This window comes from Capra hircus, chromosome 29 (assembly GCF_001704415.2).
Source record: "Capra hircus breed San Clemente chromosome 29, ASM170441v1, whole genome shotgun sequence".
NCBI lineage: Eukaryota > Metazoa > Chordata > Mammalia > Artiodactyla > Bovidae > Capra > Capra hircus.
Window position 1 is genome coordinate 42,732,800 of NC_030836.1, and position 18,089 is coordinate 42,750,888.

The 18,089-nt window shown below is 61.5% G+C and overlaps 2 protein-coding genes across 2 annotated transcripts in view; one reads left to right on the forward strand and one right to left on the reverse strand.

Annotated features, from left to right (window-relative positions):
* MACROD1 (MACRO domain containing 1) overlaps positions 1 to 18,089 on the reverse strand; it is a 194,768-nt gene that overhangs the window by 23,144 nt on the left and 153,535 nt on the right. The window lies entirely within an intron of this gene.
* FLRT1 (fibronectin leucine rich transmembrane protein 1) overlaps positions 11,697 to 18,089 on the forward strand; it is a 126,198-nt gene continuing 119,805 nt past the window's right edge. Inside the window, exon 1 of the mRNA XM_018042907.1 lies at positions 11,697 to 11,759. The gene's annotated coding sequence lies outside the window, so the exon portion shown is untranslated. The remainder of the gene's footprint in view (positions 11,760 to 18,089) is intronic.

The window sequence follows — 18,089 nt, forward strand, 5'->3', positions numbered from 1 at the left end:
AAAAAAGCAAAAGAAAAGGGAGTCACCCATTAGCTCATCACACAGATTCGGCTAGCCCCTGTTCACATTTTCCTGGAGGAAATTTTAGACGTTAAACAAAAATAAAAAATACTTAATAACACATTTATCGAGCAAATTCTTTGTGCTAGGCGCTGGGCCAAGCATTTCCAGTGGATTCTTTCATTTTACCCTTCCCTCCCTGGAGAGCCTAATGAGTGGGTACTATTATTTTTCTCACTTAACAGATGAGGAAATAGATGTTCAGAGAGGTTAACATGATTCGTGCAAGGAAGCCAGGCTTTGAATCAGGCAGACTGATTTCTAAGGCAGTGCTGAGTCGGCAGCGCTGTGGGGCCCTGGCTGCAGCCTGGGCCTCCCTGCCCCCAGGAGCCAGGGGTCCCAGAGTCCCACCATTAGCATAACCACGAGCAGCCCTGAAACCCAATTACAAGAGATGACTTGGGCCCCAGCCAGCCGGGCGGCGCAGTCTCCAGCTGTGCAGGAACGAGGGGCTGGGGCCCAGGGGAGCCCCGCGGAGTCGGGAGGGACTGGACAATGAGGGGAATATGTTCTGGGGGAGGGGCCTGAGAGGCCGCTTGTCCACTGCGCCCGGGGCGCCGTGGGTGGCTCCTGAAGGCAGCCTTGACTTCCTGCTCAGTCCCTCTTGGCCAGAGAGGCCCAGTGCCCCTAAGGGAGGGTCACAGGTTCCTCTGCCCCCAGCTTGCTGGGTGGTCTCAAGCAGCCGCTTGCCCTCTCTGAGCTTCACTTTTCTTCTGGAAAAAGGAGAAGAAAAGTTGGGGCTTCCCTGATGGCTCAGATGGAAAAGAATCTGCCTGCAATGCAGGAGACCCGGCTTGGATCCCTGGCTCAGCAAGATCCCCTGGAGATGGGAACGGCTACCCACTCCAGTATTCTTGCCTGGAGAATCCCATGGACAGAGGAGCCTGAGAACCGGGGGCTAATTGAGCAGAAAACTAACCACGGATTGGGAGGAGGAAAGACTGCTGGTTCTGAACACCTGGGCAGGTCGGTGGTTGCACTGCCAATTTCCCCATGAGGTCCGGCCACCGTCTCCTCCCACCGGGACCGCTCCGGTGCTGGCCCTGTCCAGCAGACGGTGCCCCTCCATCCTGTCCGGCAACAGGCGCTCCTTTTCTACTGATGAAAGCAGCACGTGTGCACGCGTGCACACACACACACACACACACACACACACACACACACACGGTCCCTCGACCCCAACAGCCCAACAAATATAATGTCATAGAAATGAAGCCCACCCTCCCTCCCCGGCAGAAGAGCCCACCACTCTGAATTTGGCATGTGTTTTCTTTGTAACATCTTCCCTGTAGCTCAGATGGCAGAGAATCTGCTTGCAATGCAGGAGACCCGGGTTCGATCCCTGGGTCAGGAAGATCCCTCTGGGGAAGGGAATGGCAACCCACTCCAGTATTCTTGCCTGGAGAATCCCATGGACAGAGGAGCCTGGTGGGCTACAGTTTGTGGGGTCGCAAAGAGTCGGAGACGACTGGGAGACTACCATTACTACTATACTACTTTCTTTCTAACAACGTAAAAAAGTTATTGTTTATATTTGGCTGTGCTGGGTCTTCCCTGCTGCGCCCACTTTCTCTAGCTTTGGAGTGTGGGGGCTGCTCTTCAGCTGCGGCGCGCCAGCTCCTCGCTGCAGGGCTTCTCTTGGTTCGGAACACAAGCTCTAGGTGCAGCCCTTGGGCTGGGCTCCAGAGCGCAGGCTCAGTAGTTGTGGTCACCGGCTTAGTTGCTCCCCATGAGGTCTTCCCAGACCAGGGATGGAACCAGCATTTCCTACGTTGGTAGGCAGACTCTTTACCACTGAGCCACCAGAGAAGCCCTCCATGCATTTTTCTTTAGAGTTTTACTCTGTACATCCCTCAACAGGCTATTACCCAGGTCCTCATGTCTTAGAAAGCGGAGCTCCTGGGATGGGCTGCTACCCTTCACAGCGAGGCTTGGGTGGCTCCTCTGGCAGGCCCGGGCTGCTCTGGTCTCTCTGCTTCCACTGGGGTGTAATATTCCAGGCTGGGACAGTCCCACGCTTATCCACCTGTCCTCCCACCGACCATCAAACGTGCTCACTTTCTCTCTTGCAAACCCAGCCAAAGTAGCATCTTGCACACGGCCATGAGCCCAGGTCCAGAATTTATTTCCTGTATGCCTGGGAACGGGACTGCTGGGTTGTGGTATATGAACATGTTTTAACTCGACTAGTTACTGCCAAATTGTTCTCCAAAGCAATTGTTCAGATGATCGTTTTAAAATATAAATTAGATCATGTCACTTCCCTGCTTGAAACTCTCAAATAGCTTGCTATTAAACTTAGAATAAAATCTATATTCCGCTCCACAAATGCATGGCTGCAGCCCATGCTCCATTCTCCCTGGTCTCCTGGACTTCTTTCTCTTCCTCGGATAGATCTGGCTCTCTCCTGCCTCAGGACCTTTGCACGTACTGCCCCGCATCTGCCTGGCACACTCTCTGTCTAGCTTTTTCCAAACTGGCTCCTGCTCATCTTCCAGGTCTTCGGTGAAAACGTTGCCTCTTCTGAAAGGCCTCCCCCTGAAGTGCCTCCCGCCCTGTTCCTCTTATCACCCTTGGTTCCTCAGGAAGACACGGCATGGTTCTGGAGTGATCCCATCCTCTCATTTATTTGCTGGTTCATTACCAGCGTGGTGGCTCAGATGGTAAAGCACCTGCCTGCAATGTGAGAGACCCGGGTTCAATCCCCGGATCGGGAAGATCCCCTGGAGAAGGAAATGGCAACCCACTCCAGTACTCTTGCCTAGAAAATTCCATGGATGGAGGAGCCTGGTGGGCTACAGTCCATGGAGTCGCAAAGAGTCAGACACGACTGAGCAACTTCGCTTACCAGCATGGCAGCCTGTAAGAGGGCCTGGTCTGCCTAGGTTATTCCTGCGTCCTGGAGGCCAGCATGGCTGGCACCGAAGATCTGCTCTCCATGTCATTCATTCATTCAACAGGTGTTGATGCAGCCCCATCTGGTTGGAATGTCCAGAGGAGAGTCATGCTGAGTTGAGGGCAGAGGGGCAGCCAGGACCGTGGGGCCTTGAACCTTCTCCCATGGCCATGGGGAGCCAAGGAGGGTGCTAGAGTGAGGGAGCATCAGGGTCAGGCTGCTGCTGCTGCTAAGTCGCTTCAGTCGTGTCTGACTCTGTGCGACCCCATAGACGGCAGCCCACCAGGCTCCCCCGTCCCTGGGATTCTCCAGGCAAGAACACTGGAGTGGGTTGCCATTTCCTTCTCCAATGCATGAAAGTGAAAAGCCAAAGTGAAGTTGCTCAGTCGTGTCCGACTCTTTGCGACCCCATGGACTGCAGCCCACCAGGCTCCTCCGCCCATGGGATTTTTCAAGCAAGAGTACTGCAGTGGGGTGCCATTGCCTTCTCCGTCAGGGTCAGGCTAGCACTTTAGGAAGCAGCTCCAGGGCCTCCCTGGTGGCTCAGGGGTAGAAAATCCACTTGCAAAAGCAGGAGACACGGGTCGATCCCTGGTCTGGAGAGATCCCACATGCCGTGGAGCACTAAGCGCGCGCGCCACAACTGCGGAGCCCACGAGCGGCAGCTACTGGCGCCCAAGCGCCCGAGAGCTTGTGCTCCACCAAGAGCAGCCACTACAGCAAGAAGCCCGCCGCTGCCACTGCAGGCTGGGCCCTGCTCGCCACGAGAGAAGGGCCTGAGTGGCAAGGAAGGCCCAGCATAGCCATAAAGAAATAAATAAATAAAACGGGGCGGGAAAGCGGCTTGTCAGAGCTGAGGGGTAACCTACTGAAGGGAGGGGACCTGGAGGTGGAGGCTGGGGGTCGGTGGTGGCTGAGGACGGGCTGATGGAGCGCCAGGATGAGAGGTGATGCCAAACCCACAGGGACCAACTAGGGCATGAGATTCGCTCCAAATGCGGCACAACCCAGTCGATGGAAGGAGCACCCTGGTGTGAGGGAACAGCGGGGTTCTGGCCTTTGCGATGCCCGGCCCCCACCTTCCACCACCGCAGGAAGCTGGGAGGGAGCTCTCCCCGGGATGCTGAGAAGCGGGTAGAGGTCCAGAAGCACATGCTGGGAGCCCGGCAAGGCCCCCTCGAGCTAGTCCAGCCCTTCTGTGTATAGACGGGGAAGCTGAGGCCCTAATAGAAAGGCGCTAGAAGATCGCATGGCTGCATCTCAGCCTCACTGTTGCTTTTGGAATATGAGGTGTGGTACTGAGACCAAACAGACATCCTTCTTCCCGATAAAGACTGAGGAAAGGCGGCAAGCCCGTGTGAGGTGCAGGGAACCTAAGTCAGACACCAGGAAAGACCTGCATAGAAACTCCACCCACCAGACCCAGCCTTCTCTGGCTGCCTCCTCCCGGCAGTCCTGTCAGGGGCTCTCAGCGCACAAGGCTGGGGAGGTGGCTCATTCAAGGTCACTCGGCCAGGACGAGGTCACTCTCGTTCCTGCATGCCCAGTTGCTTCAGTAGAGTCTGGCCCTTTGTGCCCCACGGACTGTAGCCCCACCAGGCTCCTCTGTCCATGGGATTTTCCAGGCAAGACTACTGGAGTGGGTTGCCATGCCCTCCTCCAGGAGGGGGATCCAGGGGTTCTTCCCAACCCAGGGATCGAACTTGTGTCCCCTGCGGCTCCTGCATTGCTCTTTACCACTGAGCCACTGGACAAGAGGTCACTCACCTAAGTGCTCCTTTGTCGGGAGGGCCAGAGGTGGGGCTGAGAAGCTCCAGTTCCCTCCTGTCCCAGGCCCTGGGGTCCGGAAGCTCAGGGTGCCCTCTCCCTGAGGGTCTCACGGCGGCCTTCTGGCCCCTCCCATGTTGTGTCCTGTGGGGACCAGACAGGACCCCAGCCTGGTTCCGGCCCAGCGGCTTCAGGTGGCCCTGGGCTGGGCGCCCCTGCGCCCAGGCCTCCCAGCTGGAGCCGCACTCCTGGCAGCCATTGGTATGCGAGGCGGTGCTTCAGCCCCTCTGAGGCCCAGCCTTTCCGCTCAGCTCTTTAAGGATCCCTCCTCATCTAGTGGTTGCTGGGCAACCCCATCCCCCACCGTCACCGGGACCCTCCCCCTCCTCCTGTGCCCCCTCCTCTCTGGGTCCTCCCAGTGCCCCATCGCAGAGGATTACTTAGCTCAGAACCTGCCAGGCCTGGCTGCCCCTGTGCTGGGCAGATTGGGGTGCCTTGAGTGACCCCACCCAACCCCGGCCCTGGACCACAGCTCTGCTCCACCAGGACTCGGGCTGGGGACCCCGGCTCAGGACACCCCACCTGCATATACCCACGGCTCCACCCCCAGCCTCAATGACTTCAGCTGCCCCAGGGTATTGGAGCTTGTTGGGGGAACAGAAAGGACCCAAGGGGAAAGGCCCAGGAATTGAGTCCCCTGGGGAGGTGGCCTACTCAGGGCACTGGGCCTCAAGAGCCCCTGGGTGGTGGTGGAGACCGAGGCAGTAAACTGGGGCAGGCGTGGGAGCGGGAGGAGGTGGGGAGGATTTTGAGCCCTGAAGGTCTGCGGGGGGTTGAGAAGAGGTGGCAGTGAGGTGGAGGGGTTGTCTGTGGAGGTGGGGCTCTAGCAGGTCTCTGAGCCTCCAGTCTTGAAACCTTGAATTTTCCACCCACCACCATCTTCCACCCTGCCCTCCACTTCTCCCGCCTTGGGCAGTCGGGGGACCCTGCTTCCTGGCTCCCCGACATCCTGGGTATGTGCCCTCTCTTTTCCTCCCTCCAACTTCCTTCCTGATCAGGCCTGTACTTCGAGCCTCTCCTCTATCTCCCAGGTCCCACAGCCCTCTGCCCACCAGCTGCTGCTCCCCGCCCTCTGGGCCTCGGCACGGGCTGACCCCTCCACTCAGGCTGTCCTCTTAAGACACAGCTCACGTCTCCCTTCCTGAACCTGACTTGGGATGTGTGTAACAGGTGCATGATAGCCAGAGTCGAGAAATGCTTGAGTTGTCATCAGGAGCACTGCTTTTGCTGGGAACAAGGGCTCAGGAGTGAGGGGGGTAGGGAGGAGCAAGAGGCAGCCCCGGGTGCCTGGAGGAGGTGGGGAAATGGGGTGGTGATGATGTCATTTGTGGGGGGACGAGGAGGGACAGAAGGGCCCATCAGAGACAGGAGCCTCAGTCCAGCCAGGGCCAGGGAGCGTGGGCTGGCAGGGAACCCCGGGCCTGGGGGTGGTACGGTCCTGCCTCTGCCATTTGGCGTCTTTCTCCCCACCCACCAGGGGCTTGAGTGGTAGCTGTCAGTCCCGATCTCCATCCTTCACCCCCCATCACCCCCACCCATACACATGCTCCAGGACGCCACCTGCCATACTCCCAAAAGTGTGTGGCTCCCCTCTGAGCCCCTGGGGCCATCATTTCGGGGCATTTTGAGGAATCACAGCTGGCTTCGGGCAGCTCGGTCTCGGGTGCCTGCAGGGCTGTTTCAGCAGCACCTGACTTCTCCCCGGGTGCCTGGCGCTGCAGCAGGTGCTGGGGACACGCAGGGACCACGAGAGGCCCAGCATGTGCCCTCAAGGGGCTCACAGTCTACTGGGAGGGACAGACACTAACAAAACACACCACAAACATGGGCTCCATCAGGCCTGAGTCTCACCAAAGCTTCACGTATAACTGGGGAAGAAAACGCACTGCCGGCCACACCCTGATCTCAGAGATGTGGAAGTTTGGTCCTGGAGATGAGAAACAGGGTCACACAAATCACACAAAACGGGGCTTTCTGGGTGGCTCGGATGGTGGTCAAGAATCCGCCTGCCAGAGCAGGGGACACGAGTTCCATCTCTGGTCCAGGAAGATCCCACATGCCCCGGAGCAACTAACCCCAAGCGCCACCACTGAGCCTGTGCTCTAGTCTGGAGCCGCACCTGCTGAGCCCGCGTGCCCTAGAGCCTGCCTCTGCAACAGGAGAAGCCACGAAGTGAGAAGCCCGCACACAAGGAGGAGCAGTTCCCGCTCACCTCCGCTAGAGAAAGCCCGCCTGCAGCAAAGACGACCCAGGACAGCCATAAATACATACCTAAAATTATAAAAAAAATATATAGACTGAGCTACGCACTTCCAAGGGGAAGACAAGGGGGAAGAGAGAGCAAGTGACCTCACTGGGAAAAATGGGTTCCGGAAGGCCTCTCAAAGGACGGGATGGTCAAGCCCTGGGCTGAGGGGTCAGGAGGAGCTGACTTGGTCCAGAGAGGTGGGAGAGGGCACGGTGGCGGGACCCGATTCAGTGCTGTGCGCAAGAGTGCACCCAGTGGCAGAGAGCAGCCGGAGCGGGTGGGCTCCCAGCCTGGCCACAGGCTGCCCTGGCCACCCTTCCCGACGGCCCCCAGCACCTGTCCTCGGGAGTTGCTGGCTTTGTCCGACCTAACTTTGCCCCTGCTGTGCCCGCTCCCTGGAGCACCTTCTCTGGGACTTCCTCCTGAGCTGGGGCCTTGTTGCCCCTGAAATTCTGCCCTGGGGCCCAACCCCCGCCCGTCCTGGGCCCCAGCCCTCTGTGCTGTGCGGGATGCCGAGGTTTAGTGCGCAGAGGCGGAACAGAAGGGACGGCGTGGTGGGGCTAGGAGTTGGATCAGAGAAGTTGCTCCGACTTTCTGTTGAGAACTGGTGTGCCCAGCCAGGTATGCACTGCCAGCCTACCCGCAGGCTCCATGCCCGTGATTCACGGAAATGTAACCGGATGCACCTGGGTGTCACCAGGAGACCACAGTCCGGGATGGCCAGGTGTGTGGTGGAGGCTCGCCCCCACGCCCCATCACGTGCCCCCAGAGGCAGGGCACCCTGGGGTCTCGGAGGACAGTGATCTCCAAGACCAAGAACCCACAGGTGGGGCCACCGGGAGGCTCTCTGGCTCCAGGTGAGGACCTGGAGGTCTACCCTCCCTGGAGGCGATGTCTAAGCTGGGGTCTGGGGGTCAGGCTAAGCCTCTGACTTTTGGGCAGCTGGCCCAAGGTCATGCCCTCTGAACAATAGTTCAGCCTTTTTAGGGGTGCTGACGCCTGACCACTCCCTCAGGGGGCTTCGTTGCTGGACACCCAGCACCGAGCCTGAGGACGAGGAGTCCCTGGTGATGCCCACTGACCATCCAGCGGGGCAGACCCTACCCTTCTCATGGGTCAGGTAGCTTCCTGCTGCCCCCAGCCCAGCCCAGAGCAAGCCTCGGCAGGGCCGAGAGCGGCACAACCTCGCCTGTCAACGAGTTAGCACAATGAGCTGTTGCCTCACTTCACAGTATACAAAGCACCTTCCTCTCGGGGCCTCATCAGACTGTCACAGCAGCCTCGGGAGGGGCGTGGTGACCCCGTTGAGATAAGGGACAGGGAGGCTGGTGGAGGGCCAGGGTCAGCAGCGGGTAAGTGGTGGTGGGGTGAGCAGAGTCCACATCTGAGAACTCCCGAGAGGGCAGGCAGGTGGCGGGAGGCAGGGCCAGCGTGACCCCGGCTGCCCGGCAGTAGGACCCACTGCACCTGGGTGCCAGACACCGCCTGGGTTACTGTCGCCCTGGGGCCTGGGGAGCCGGGGCTTTGGTGAGCCCAAGGCTGAAACTGTCCCTGTGTGATCCGAGCTGCCTCATGCAGACAGCATCTCTGTGAGTGCCTGGCTCGAAAACCAGCTCAGTCCTCCTGGGCCGGGGTCCCAGCAGCCCATGCCCCTTGGGGAGCCCCGCAGCACCCAGGGGCTCAACTCAGCAGGTGTGTGCTGAATGAACGAGTGATCTTTCTGAACCTCACGGCCAACAGCGCCTCTGCTGTACCCACACTCTCTGGCACCCTGCCCCTTCCGAGACAAAGGCCAGACTCTCCAGACTTGTCCAAGGCCCTGTATGGACACCTGGCCTGGATGACATCAGTCACCTCATCTTCCACCATGACCGTGACCCCTCAACTCCAACCAAGAATGCCAGACCGCCAAACCCCAGGCTCTTTCATGCCCTGACAACAAGCTGAAATGAGCTTCTGGGGTCTGCCCAGAACATTCCTCCTGACCCTCCAAGACCAGCTCAAGGGCCACCTCCCCTGGAAAGCTGTCCCTGACGTTGCAGTTGATTTGGCCCCTGTGTCCTGGGGTCACGTGGTGACAACATCTGTTTCAGGAAGATCCTGCTAAGCTGTAACTATTGAGGTGTCTACCCCGCTGCTGGATTTCCAGCTTTGCCAGGGCGGAGTCTAGCAGGGCCTGATTCCCTTTGGTTCTGGGTACCCAAAAACAGCCGGCACAGTGGACTTCCACGTTCCCTGAACTGTATGTCACTACTGGGAACATCAGCTTGATGGACTGTCATGCAGCCATTACCGTATTATGGGGACTTCCCTGGGGGTCCAGTGGCTAAGACTCCCATTGCAGGGGGTCTGGGGTTCTACCCCTGGTCAGGGAACTAGATCCCACACGCCACAACTAAAAGGTACTGCATGTCGCAAGTAAAAGCTCCCCCACACTGGAGTGAAGAGGAAAGATCCCACGTGCTGCAACTAAGACCCGGCGCAGCCAAATAAGTAAATATTTAAAAAAGGAAAAAAAGAGCTATATCCATACCATCCACTCCACTCTGAGGCTCTGAGTGCCTGCTCTGTGTCAGCCCTGTGCTTGGCATGGGGGTGGGAGGGACAGAAAGGGGTCCCTCTTTCAAGGGATTCAGTTTAGAGGAGGAGGGAGACACAGACATAATTCTTGAGCAACCTGTTAAGTGCCACGACAGAGGGAAGACAGAGCCCCAGGGCCCCCACGTCCATCTGGGGGTCTGGGGAGGCGGAACGGAAACCATAGCTCTGTAAAAATTACAGCCGACAGTGTGTGGACAAGCCTGGAAGGGAACGGAGGAACGGAAACCATGGCTTTGTAAAAATTACGGCTGACAGTGCGTGGACAAGCCTGGAAGGGAACAGCGGCTGACTGAGGCTGATGGAGGAACCGAGGCTGTTGACGCCACAGGGTGGTGGCGTTGTGGGCTCTTTTTCTTTCCTTTATTGTTGGGATAATGCTGTTTGGACAATAAATAAAAATTGGGAGGAAAGAAATAGCTGTTTGGTGAATTGAGTATAAAGCAGAGGAAGGGAGAAAGGGAGAGAGGGGATAAATAGGGAGGGAAAGGAAAGAGGGCCCCGGGCAGAGGGATCCAGAGAGAGGGGCTGGCTCTGGGCTGGGGGGTGGCGAGACGGGTGGGCGAGCACAGGACATGGGGGAGACAGGTGCCAGCATCCCTGACGGCAACCTGCTCCCAGGGAGAAGCCAGGGAGGTGTCCCAGGGAGGCGGCTGGCCAGGCACCGAAGGACAGCAAAGCACAGGGTAGGCTGCGCTCCTGGAAGGGTCTAACACCCGCCTGCAGCTGGGACAGTGGGTGGAAGGGGCCGGGATGGACCTGGCGGAAGGGGTCCCAGCCAGACTGGGGATTCTGGGCATGGACTGGCAAGCTGTGGGGCCCACATGGAGGTGGTGGGGCTCCAGGAAGAGGTTAAGGACTTGCTCAGAACAGCCCTCCAGGAGGAAGGGTTGCAGGACCAGATGACTGAGCTTGGTGACAAGGTCTGGCCAGGGGAGGCACGGACAGACGGAAGGGGTCCTCCTTAGTGTCCCAGAGGAGGCCAAGAACACAGGGACTTTCCAGGCTCAGAGGAGGGGGGTCTGGTCCACCCCCACCCTCACACTAGACCCCACACAACAGGTGCAGACACTTCCTAAGTCCCTCGTGTGTGCCAGGCACCGCCCTGGGCACCTTCCTACTTCTCCAACCTTCCTGTTAACCCTTGGAGGTAGGCTGTTCACGCTCCCAGTTTTACAACAGGGGACACTGAGATTTGGAGAGGTTAAGTAACTGACTCAAGGTCACAGTCAGCTGGGGACGGGCAAGGCTGGGCTGGGGGCCCTGCCCGCTCAGGCAGCTTGGCAGAGCAAAGAGAGGGAAGCAAGCGAGGGGGAAGGGGCGCCAGGCAGGGAGGAACGGGTTACCTTGGCACGCACAGTAGATGACGGGTAGCTGTTTGTGAATGAATGAATGGATGGTTGGTTGGAAGGATGAATGAATGAGTGCAGAGAGGAGGGGTGTAAGGGGAGGCGCACGTGAGCGAGAACCCGATTCTCTCTCCCCGCCCCCCCCACCCCCCGCGCTGGGAGCCTCCCTCCTCAGCCTCCCCCCCTCCACTGGGGACCTACACCCCAACCTCCCCATCCCTTTTAGCCGAGGGCAGGAGGAGGGGGACGCGGAGGCCGAGTCTCCCGGGTTGGGCCCGAGTCCCCGCGCGGCGGCGCAGCCTCCCGCTCCAGGTCCCGCCGGCCAGTGCGCAGCGCGGCGCCCCCGCCCCCGTCGCCTCCTCCCCGCCCTCCCCTCCCGCCCCGCTCCGCGCCTGCACGCACGGCCCCCGCCGCCGCCGCCGCCGCACAGCCTGGTTCCCCGCGCCCTGCTCGCCGCCGCCGCCGCCTCCGCTCGCGCAAGCACCGCTGCTAGCCCTCGCCCGGCCGAGCGCACCCACCCCGGCCGCCGGGCGCACCCCCACCCCGCCCCGCGCACGCCCCCCGCGGCTCCGCCGGGCGCCGGAGCCGGGCAGATGCGCTGCCGCGCGCCCCCCGCCCTGGGCCGGCCACCGCGCCCCGCCGCGCGCCGGGGGCTCCTTTCCCGGGCGCCCCTGGGCGCCCTCCGGCTCCAGTTTCCGCCCGCTCCTTGGAATAACCCCTGAGGCTCCAGCCGTCGCCGCAAAGTTTCCCGAGGAGACCCGCCTCCCCGGCCGCTGCGCAGGTAAGAATGGATGTCCGGGGCGGGGGCTGGGGTCCGCGCGTGCCGGACGGGGTGCCGGGGCCAGCGGGGCGGGGAGGGCGAGTGCAGGGAGGCTCTGCAGGATCCCGCTGCCCGGCTTTGCCCGGCCGCGGGGACCGTGCAGCCTTTGGGATTTGGGGAGGGGGTCCCCCCCCACCCCGAGTCGACAGCTGAGGACCCATGGCGCTGGCTCCGCCGCGGGGAGGCGCGGGGTGCGCGGCCGGAGGCTCCACTCTAACAGCAGAGGCTGGAAAGGGCGGGGGCTCAGCGGGAGCCCCGACCCGAGCCCTCGCTGCGCCCCCAAGGAGACGGCCCTGCCCGCGAGGGTCCTCAGCTGAGCCGGACGGTGCCGGCTCTCCGAGCCGAAGGGCTTGGGGCGCGCAAAGAGAGGCAGCTTGCCGGCCCCGGCGCCTCGCTCCGGTCCCCACCAGCCTCGTGAGTCACGGCTGGAGCGAGGTTTTATTTTTAAAACGACTTCAAGGGGGGCTTAAGCAGCCTCCAACTTCCCTCCCCGAGCGCGCGGTGGACTGTCGGCCTTGCTCGGGGCAGGGGACCAGGGCGGTGCACCTGGCGGCTGGAAGGATGGGACCTCCGGGCTGGAGGCCGGGGGCGGCCGGTGCCCCCACCCCCAAGCCAGAGGCCGGGGGCCCGCCTCTCCTCCCGGGGACTGGAGGCTCAGGGCTGGAAGGTTGGGGAGTGTTGTTGCCCAGCTACAGTGAGCGCTGGCTGATCAGAGCTCCTCGAGGAGGAGAAAGTTGTGGTATGGTTGACATCAGGGAGCTGCCCCAGGCTTCCCGGCGCCCAGGAGGGCTCTGAGGCTCTCTGGGGCGTGTGTGGCTTCAAACACAGCCCAGCTGGGCTGTGCGAGGCCCTTGTGGCTCAAGCCAGAGCGCTGATGTGAATAAATGAAGCCTGGGCTGGGGGCAGAGGTGAGGGCAGCTGGGTCCTACCCTGCCCTACTCTGGCCCCTGCATCCTCAGGGACAACAGGGACCAGTCTCTCCGATTTCCCTCCCCAGGTGAGCTTAGGAGCTGGGGAGCAGGCTGCCTGTGTGGGCACACAGAGCCGGTAGAATGCAGGATGCCACTGGCAGAGGAAGGTGGGCTGGGGCATGTCCCTCTCTGCTCAGCAGCCATGGGCAAGGTGGCCACGCTCAGGGGCTCCGGGCTCCGATTTCTGGAGTGAAAGCCAACGGCATGTCTTCCTGCCAGCCCCAGGAGGAGAGGCGCAAACATCACCTGTCAGCTGGAGCCGACTCCGTGGGCGACTGTGCAGGGCTTCCTCGGAGGTTTAAATGGAAATGGTCTGAGCTGCCAGCCAGGGTCCCTGCCCAGGAGAGGGTACTAAGCAGGCAGAGAGGAGGCCCTGGTTGGGGTGAGGGGCAGAAGGAAGCTGTCACATCCTGGCTGAGGGGTCAGCTGCGGGCTGAGAGCAGGAGAGAGGAGGGCAGAGTGTGTGTGTGGGGGGGTGGGGTGGGGGGAGGGGGTTATGTGTGTGCCCCTGACTCCGTGATCTCACAGGCAGCTGGGGCTGGACAGTTCTGTAAAAAGTCTCCCCGGCCATGAGTTTAAGGCAGGCGTACCCCAGGGCGGCTGGAGCCTGCAGGAGTTCCCCTAAACCCTGGCCTGCGGGCCTTCGCTCTTCCACTTACTGGCTGAAAGTCCCTGCTTCTCTGAACCTCACTTTGCCTTGCTGGGTGTACTCAGCCCTGAGGCTGAGCTTGGGGGAGCAGGGACAGGATGCATTACATCGTAGGGTGAGGTGGACAGATGTCTTGCTCCAGGGTTGAAGGGGTCCCCAAGGGCTCCGGGCACCTGCAGAGGCCTTGGATGGCCAAAGGGGTCAGATTCCCCAAAGGCGGCGGGCTGATGGTAGACAGTGTCAGCGTGTGTGTCCCCCACCCCCGCCGGCACCTCCTCCTCTTCAGCTCCTGGGAGGTTCCCTCAGCTGGGTTCTAAGGAGACGATGGGAGCTGCCACCCCATTGCATCACCTGCTGCCAGGGCTCTGCGTGCAGGTCACTGACCTGTGAGACTCCGCTCTGTGCAGACTAAGGGCTGGTGGCTGAGCCCATCACCCAGGGGTGGCCCTGGGCCTGCCCCTCTGGCGACCCATGTCCTTGCCTGCACAGGGGGATACAGCGGCTCCCCCACCCTGGGAGAATGGGTGGGCACCCTGAGTGTGGGACGGCAGGGCGTGTGTATACCCGCTTCCCTGTCAGCTGAGAGATGGACGGGCGCTCCAGGGGGACCTCACACAGCAGGTGTCAGGGGACAGAGAGGCAGGCCCAGGACCGGCTGACTGCCCGCCGAGGCACAGCGCAGCGGCAGGTGTCAAGAAGCAGCTGCCCTGGTGTCTGGGGAGGGGGATGAGGCCCCTGAGGCCGGCTGGGCACAGCCACCTCTGCCCAGTCAGGTGGGACAAGGGCAGCGGGCAGGGAGGCAGTGCTGGGAAGGGGCAGGCGGCTCAGGAGTGCCAGGGAGTGGGTGAAGGCCCTGCGCCGAGAGGGGGATGGCCCCACCACGTGCCCTCTGGCAACTGGGGACCTGCTGGCCGCCAGCTCCCTAGCCAGCCAGGCTGCCCCGGAGTCAGGGCTGAGCAACGGCCTTGTCTCAGAGGTGGGGCCTGTCTGGGGCTATTGCGGGGGTTCGGCGGGGCCCACTCTTCTGCTCCCAGGGTCCTCGGGGAGGGTTGTGGTTCCTGGGGAGGGGTCTCCGCCTGGCCTGCTGACCTCAGGCAAGTGACTGTATCTCATTGGGCTCCGATATCCTCATGTGTAAAGTGGGACAAGAGCAGTACCCTCCATAGGGGAACCCCTCATGAGACGATGCATCTGAAGCGTTTAGCAGAGTTTACGCCTAGCGGGGTGGTGCGCCCTGGGGTCCCCACCCCTGGCTCACACTGGGCTGAGGGCTTTCAGCTTCTTCAGGCCTTGGAGGAGCAGGAAGGACTGCCCTGGGTCCCCCCACTCCAGCCAGCAAAGTCCATTCTGGGTGGGATCTCATCTCAGTGGGCTGGGGGCTGGCAGCGCCAGTGCCAGTGGGAGCATCCAGGAGCTAAGGGGTGAGGCTGAGGGGTTTTTGTCTCCGAGCCCTCGTGGGATGGGGCATATTGGCTGTGAGGGTTCGGACCAGGAGGGGTGTGGGGGTGTGTGGGCATGGCTGAGGTCCCAAATGCCTGCAGTGGAGGGTTGCCCCAGGGTGCTCACCACCCAGAGGGGCCTCAAGGGCTCTGGAAGGGTGGGGCTGGCATGGGCCTTGGGCCTGCTTGCTGCCTTTGATGTGTGGGTTTGGGGGTTCCCCTCCCCAGCACCTGGGTTGTTCTCCCCGAGACAAAGTTCAGGCCCGCTCCGGCTTGTACCAGGCACGAGGCAGCTGTATTCTGTCCTCTGCCCCGAGGCAGTCACCCCAAGAAGGCCAGGAGAGAGGGGGGCAGACGGCCAGAGGAAAAGACAGGTGAACGGACCGTGTGACCCCAGGGTGCTCCTGCCATGCCGTGCGACCCCAGTCAGCCTGGCACCCCGCAACATCAGCTGGAGCAGAGAGGGCCGTGTCTGTGCAGGCCTGTCTGCCTGAGCGGCGGGTGGATGTCTGTTTACCACCGCCCGCCTGCGGCCCCCAGAGCCCAGCCGCTCCCTGGGGTCAGCGGCTCTGCGGATGATGTCAGCATTTGGGGGCCTCGCCTCGCCTCGTGGAAGCTGTTTGATGGATCCAGTGCAGCCCTGGGGTTTGAGTCTCCCACGGTGGCCTTGCACATGCGGCCTCCCCCCCAGCAAAGGTGGGGATGTGAGGATGGCGGGGACCTGGGGGGTGGGCATAGACACTGCTGTGGCGGTGGGGGGGCTGGCTCACATGGGACCCCTGGCTCTCCTGTCTTTCTCTCCCTTCCTCCTTCCCTCCGTTCCTGCCCATTCATCCGTTCATTCATTCCGTGCTGAGCACCAGTTGTGGCCAGGCACCGGGCTGGGCTCCGGGGGGGTGAGGGGAGGCTTGGGGAGAGGGAAACCAAAGCTGCTACAAGTCTTGCCCTCAGGGAGCTACAGCTGGGAATGGGGGTCAGACTGAGATCGGATGCTTCCTCTCCCACCTCAGAGCCTTGGGCGTGCTGAAGGCAGCCCTGAGAGGTGGGGGTGGCCGGGGAGCCTGCTGGGGCCTGGAATGAGTGGAGCGGGTGCTTCAGCCAAGGGGGTGAGGGTGGAACAGGAGTCGGTGAGAAGGGGCAGGAGGAAGGGACCTGGAGGACAGAGCCCGCAGAAGGAGCCGTGTGTGCAGGTGCGAGGAGCCTGCGGGCGGGGGGCGGCCTCTGGGTCTGTTGGGAGCCTGGGTCCTGTCTCCCTGAGTCCTGCTGACCGGTCCATCTCCATCTCTCAGGACTCCTGGGCCAGCCTTGAAAACAACTGGCTGCCTAGTCCTCCTGGGCGAGGAGCCCCTGGAAGGGTAGGCTTCCTGGGCGCAGGGTGGTCCCCTGTTCCCAAGAGAGCTGTGTGTCCACCTTTGGGGGCAGTCTCTGATGGGCCAGGAGGGGAATTTCTGGGCTTGTTTCTGATGGGGGTGGCGGACCCCGGTGTAGACTGAGGACTGCTAGCGATGAAGGGTATCCCCTCCCCTGGCTCGGAACATCCCTCAGAGGGGGGCTGGGGAAGAAGGGAGCATAGGCGGGGCTTCCTGGAGGCTCCAGGTCCCAGCTGTATGCGGCTCAGCTAACCACTAGGGGACACTGCCTCCCAGGCAGAGCACCGGACCCAGGCTTCCGGAGGGCGGACTGGCCCGGTGTGCAGGCTCTGTGTACAGGGTTGGGGCGGGGTCGGGGGTTCGCTAGCAGGGAGGCAGCGGCTGAGCCTTTGGGGGACGGCTTTGTACTTAATTAAAACTCTCCAGTGCAACAGTTCGAAGCATCAATTCTTCGGCACTCAGCCTTCTTTACGGTCCAACTCTCACATCCATACATGACTCCCAGGGCCCAGGGAAAGCACAGGCCGCTCTGTCTACATGGGCAAGAGGAACAGGAGCTGCACAGGAGGAGGCCCTGGGCGGCTGGGTGGCAGCCACTCAAGGCTTTTCTAGGCAGGGGGGTCTTGGGTGGGGTGGGGGTGGCTGTGGGGTTCATTCCGAGATCCCGGCTCAGCCTGGCTCAGGCCACAGGTTAAGAGGGACGGGTGTGAGCCTTGTGTGCAGGAGTGTGAGTGTGTGTGGATGTCCTTTCTCCTGTCCTGGCCTGACTCTGCCATGACTGGGACTCTGCATAACTCATCCGTGGTAGGCTCCGGGCCTGGCCTGCCCTGGGCAGCCTCTCTGAGCCTCCCTACCCCCACTGAACCTAAGCCCCCTACTCAGGGCAGGGACAGCCCAGCCCAGCCTAGGAGCCCAGTGGGCCTGCCAGGAGCCAGATTCCCTGAGCCGGAACCAGGCCCCTCCGGTCTGACCACAGCAGAGCGTGTTTTAAATCCAGCTCATCCCAGGAAAGCCAGGGGGCAGCTCCTTCGAGGGCTTGCGGGAACATCCTTGACCCAGGACCCAGGGGGGTAAGCCCCTCGAGAGGCAGCTCAGTCCGGCGGATTTCATCCCCAGGAGGTCCAGCTGGCAGGTTGGACCTTCCGCTGCCACCACACCAGCTCCCAAGGCATTTCAGCCACAGCTTCATCTTTCACTCACCCATTCATCCACCTGCACCACACTGCACACCTACTGTGTGCCGCACCCCCCTGCCAGGACTGGGGATGCACCAGTGAGCAAGACAGACAGACATAACCCCCACCCGTAGGCATCCCAGCCACACAGGGCCTCCATCCCAATCCCTGGTCCCCAGCGCCCACCACCCAGCACCAGCCCAGCTGGGCATTCCCCACCCAGAGTGGCCTGTGCGCCAGCACCCCCAGGGTCCCCTGAAAACTCAGCTCTCCTCTCTGTTCCAGCAGGCAGCCCTTGGCAGCCCGCCCCCAGGAGAAGCCCATCCTGGCGCCAGCGCCCAGCAGCGTTTGTCGGGACTTGTTCCCGCAGCCCTTCCCAGGCAGGCGTCGCTGGAGGTGGAGGCTGGAGGGGTGACGGGCCGACGAGAGCGATTTGCTTCTGTAGATAAATGCCGACGCCTGTCCTCTCCGCCCGAACTCAGTCCCCCTTTCCTCGCTCGCGCGCTCTCTCCGTTTTTTTTTTTTTTTTACAGTTTGCTAAAGCTGTTGTAATCTGGTGCCAACGATTAATTCAGGCAGAGGGAGGGAACGGGAGCAAAATGAAGCTGCCACAGAGCTGCTTCTCAAGAGCCGTGCAGATAGGAGCGGCCAGGACCAGCGTCTCCGTCACCCCACTTTTAATCCAGT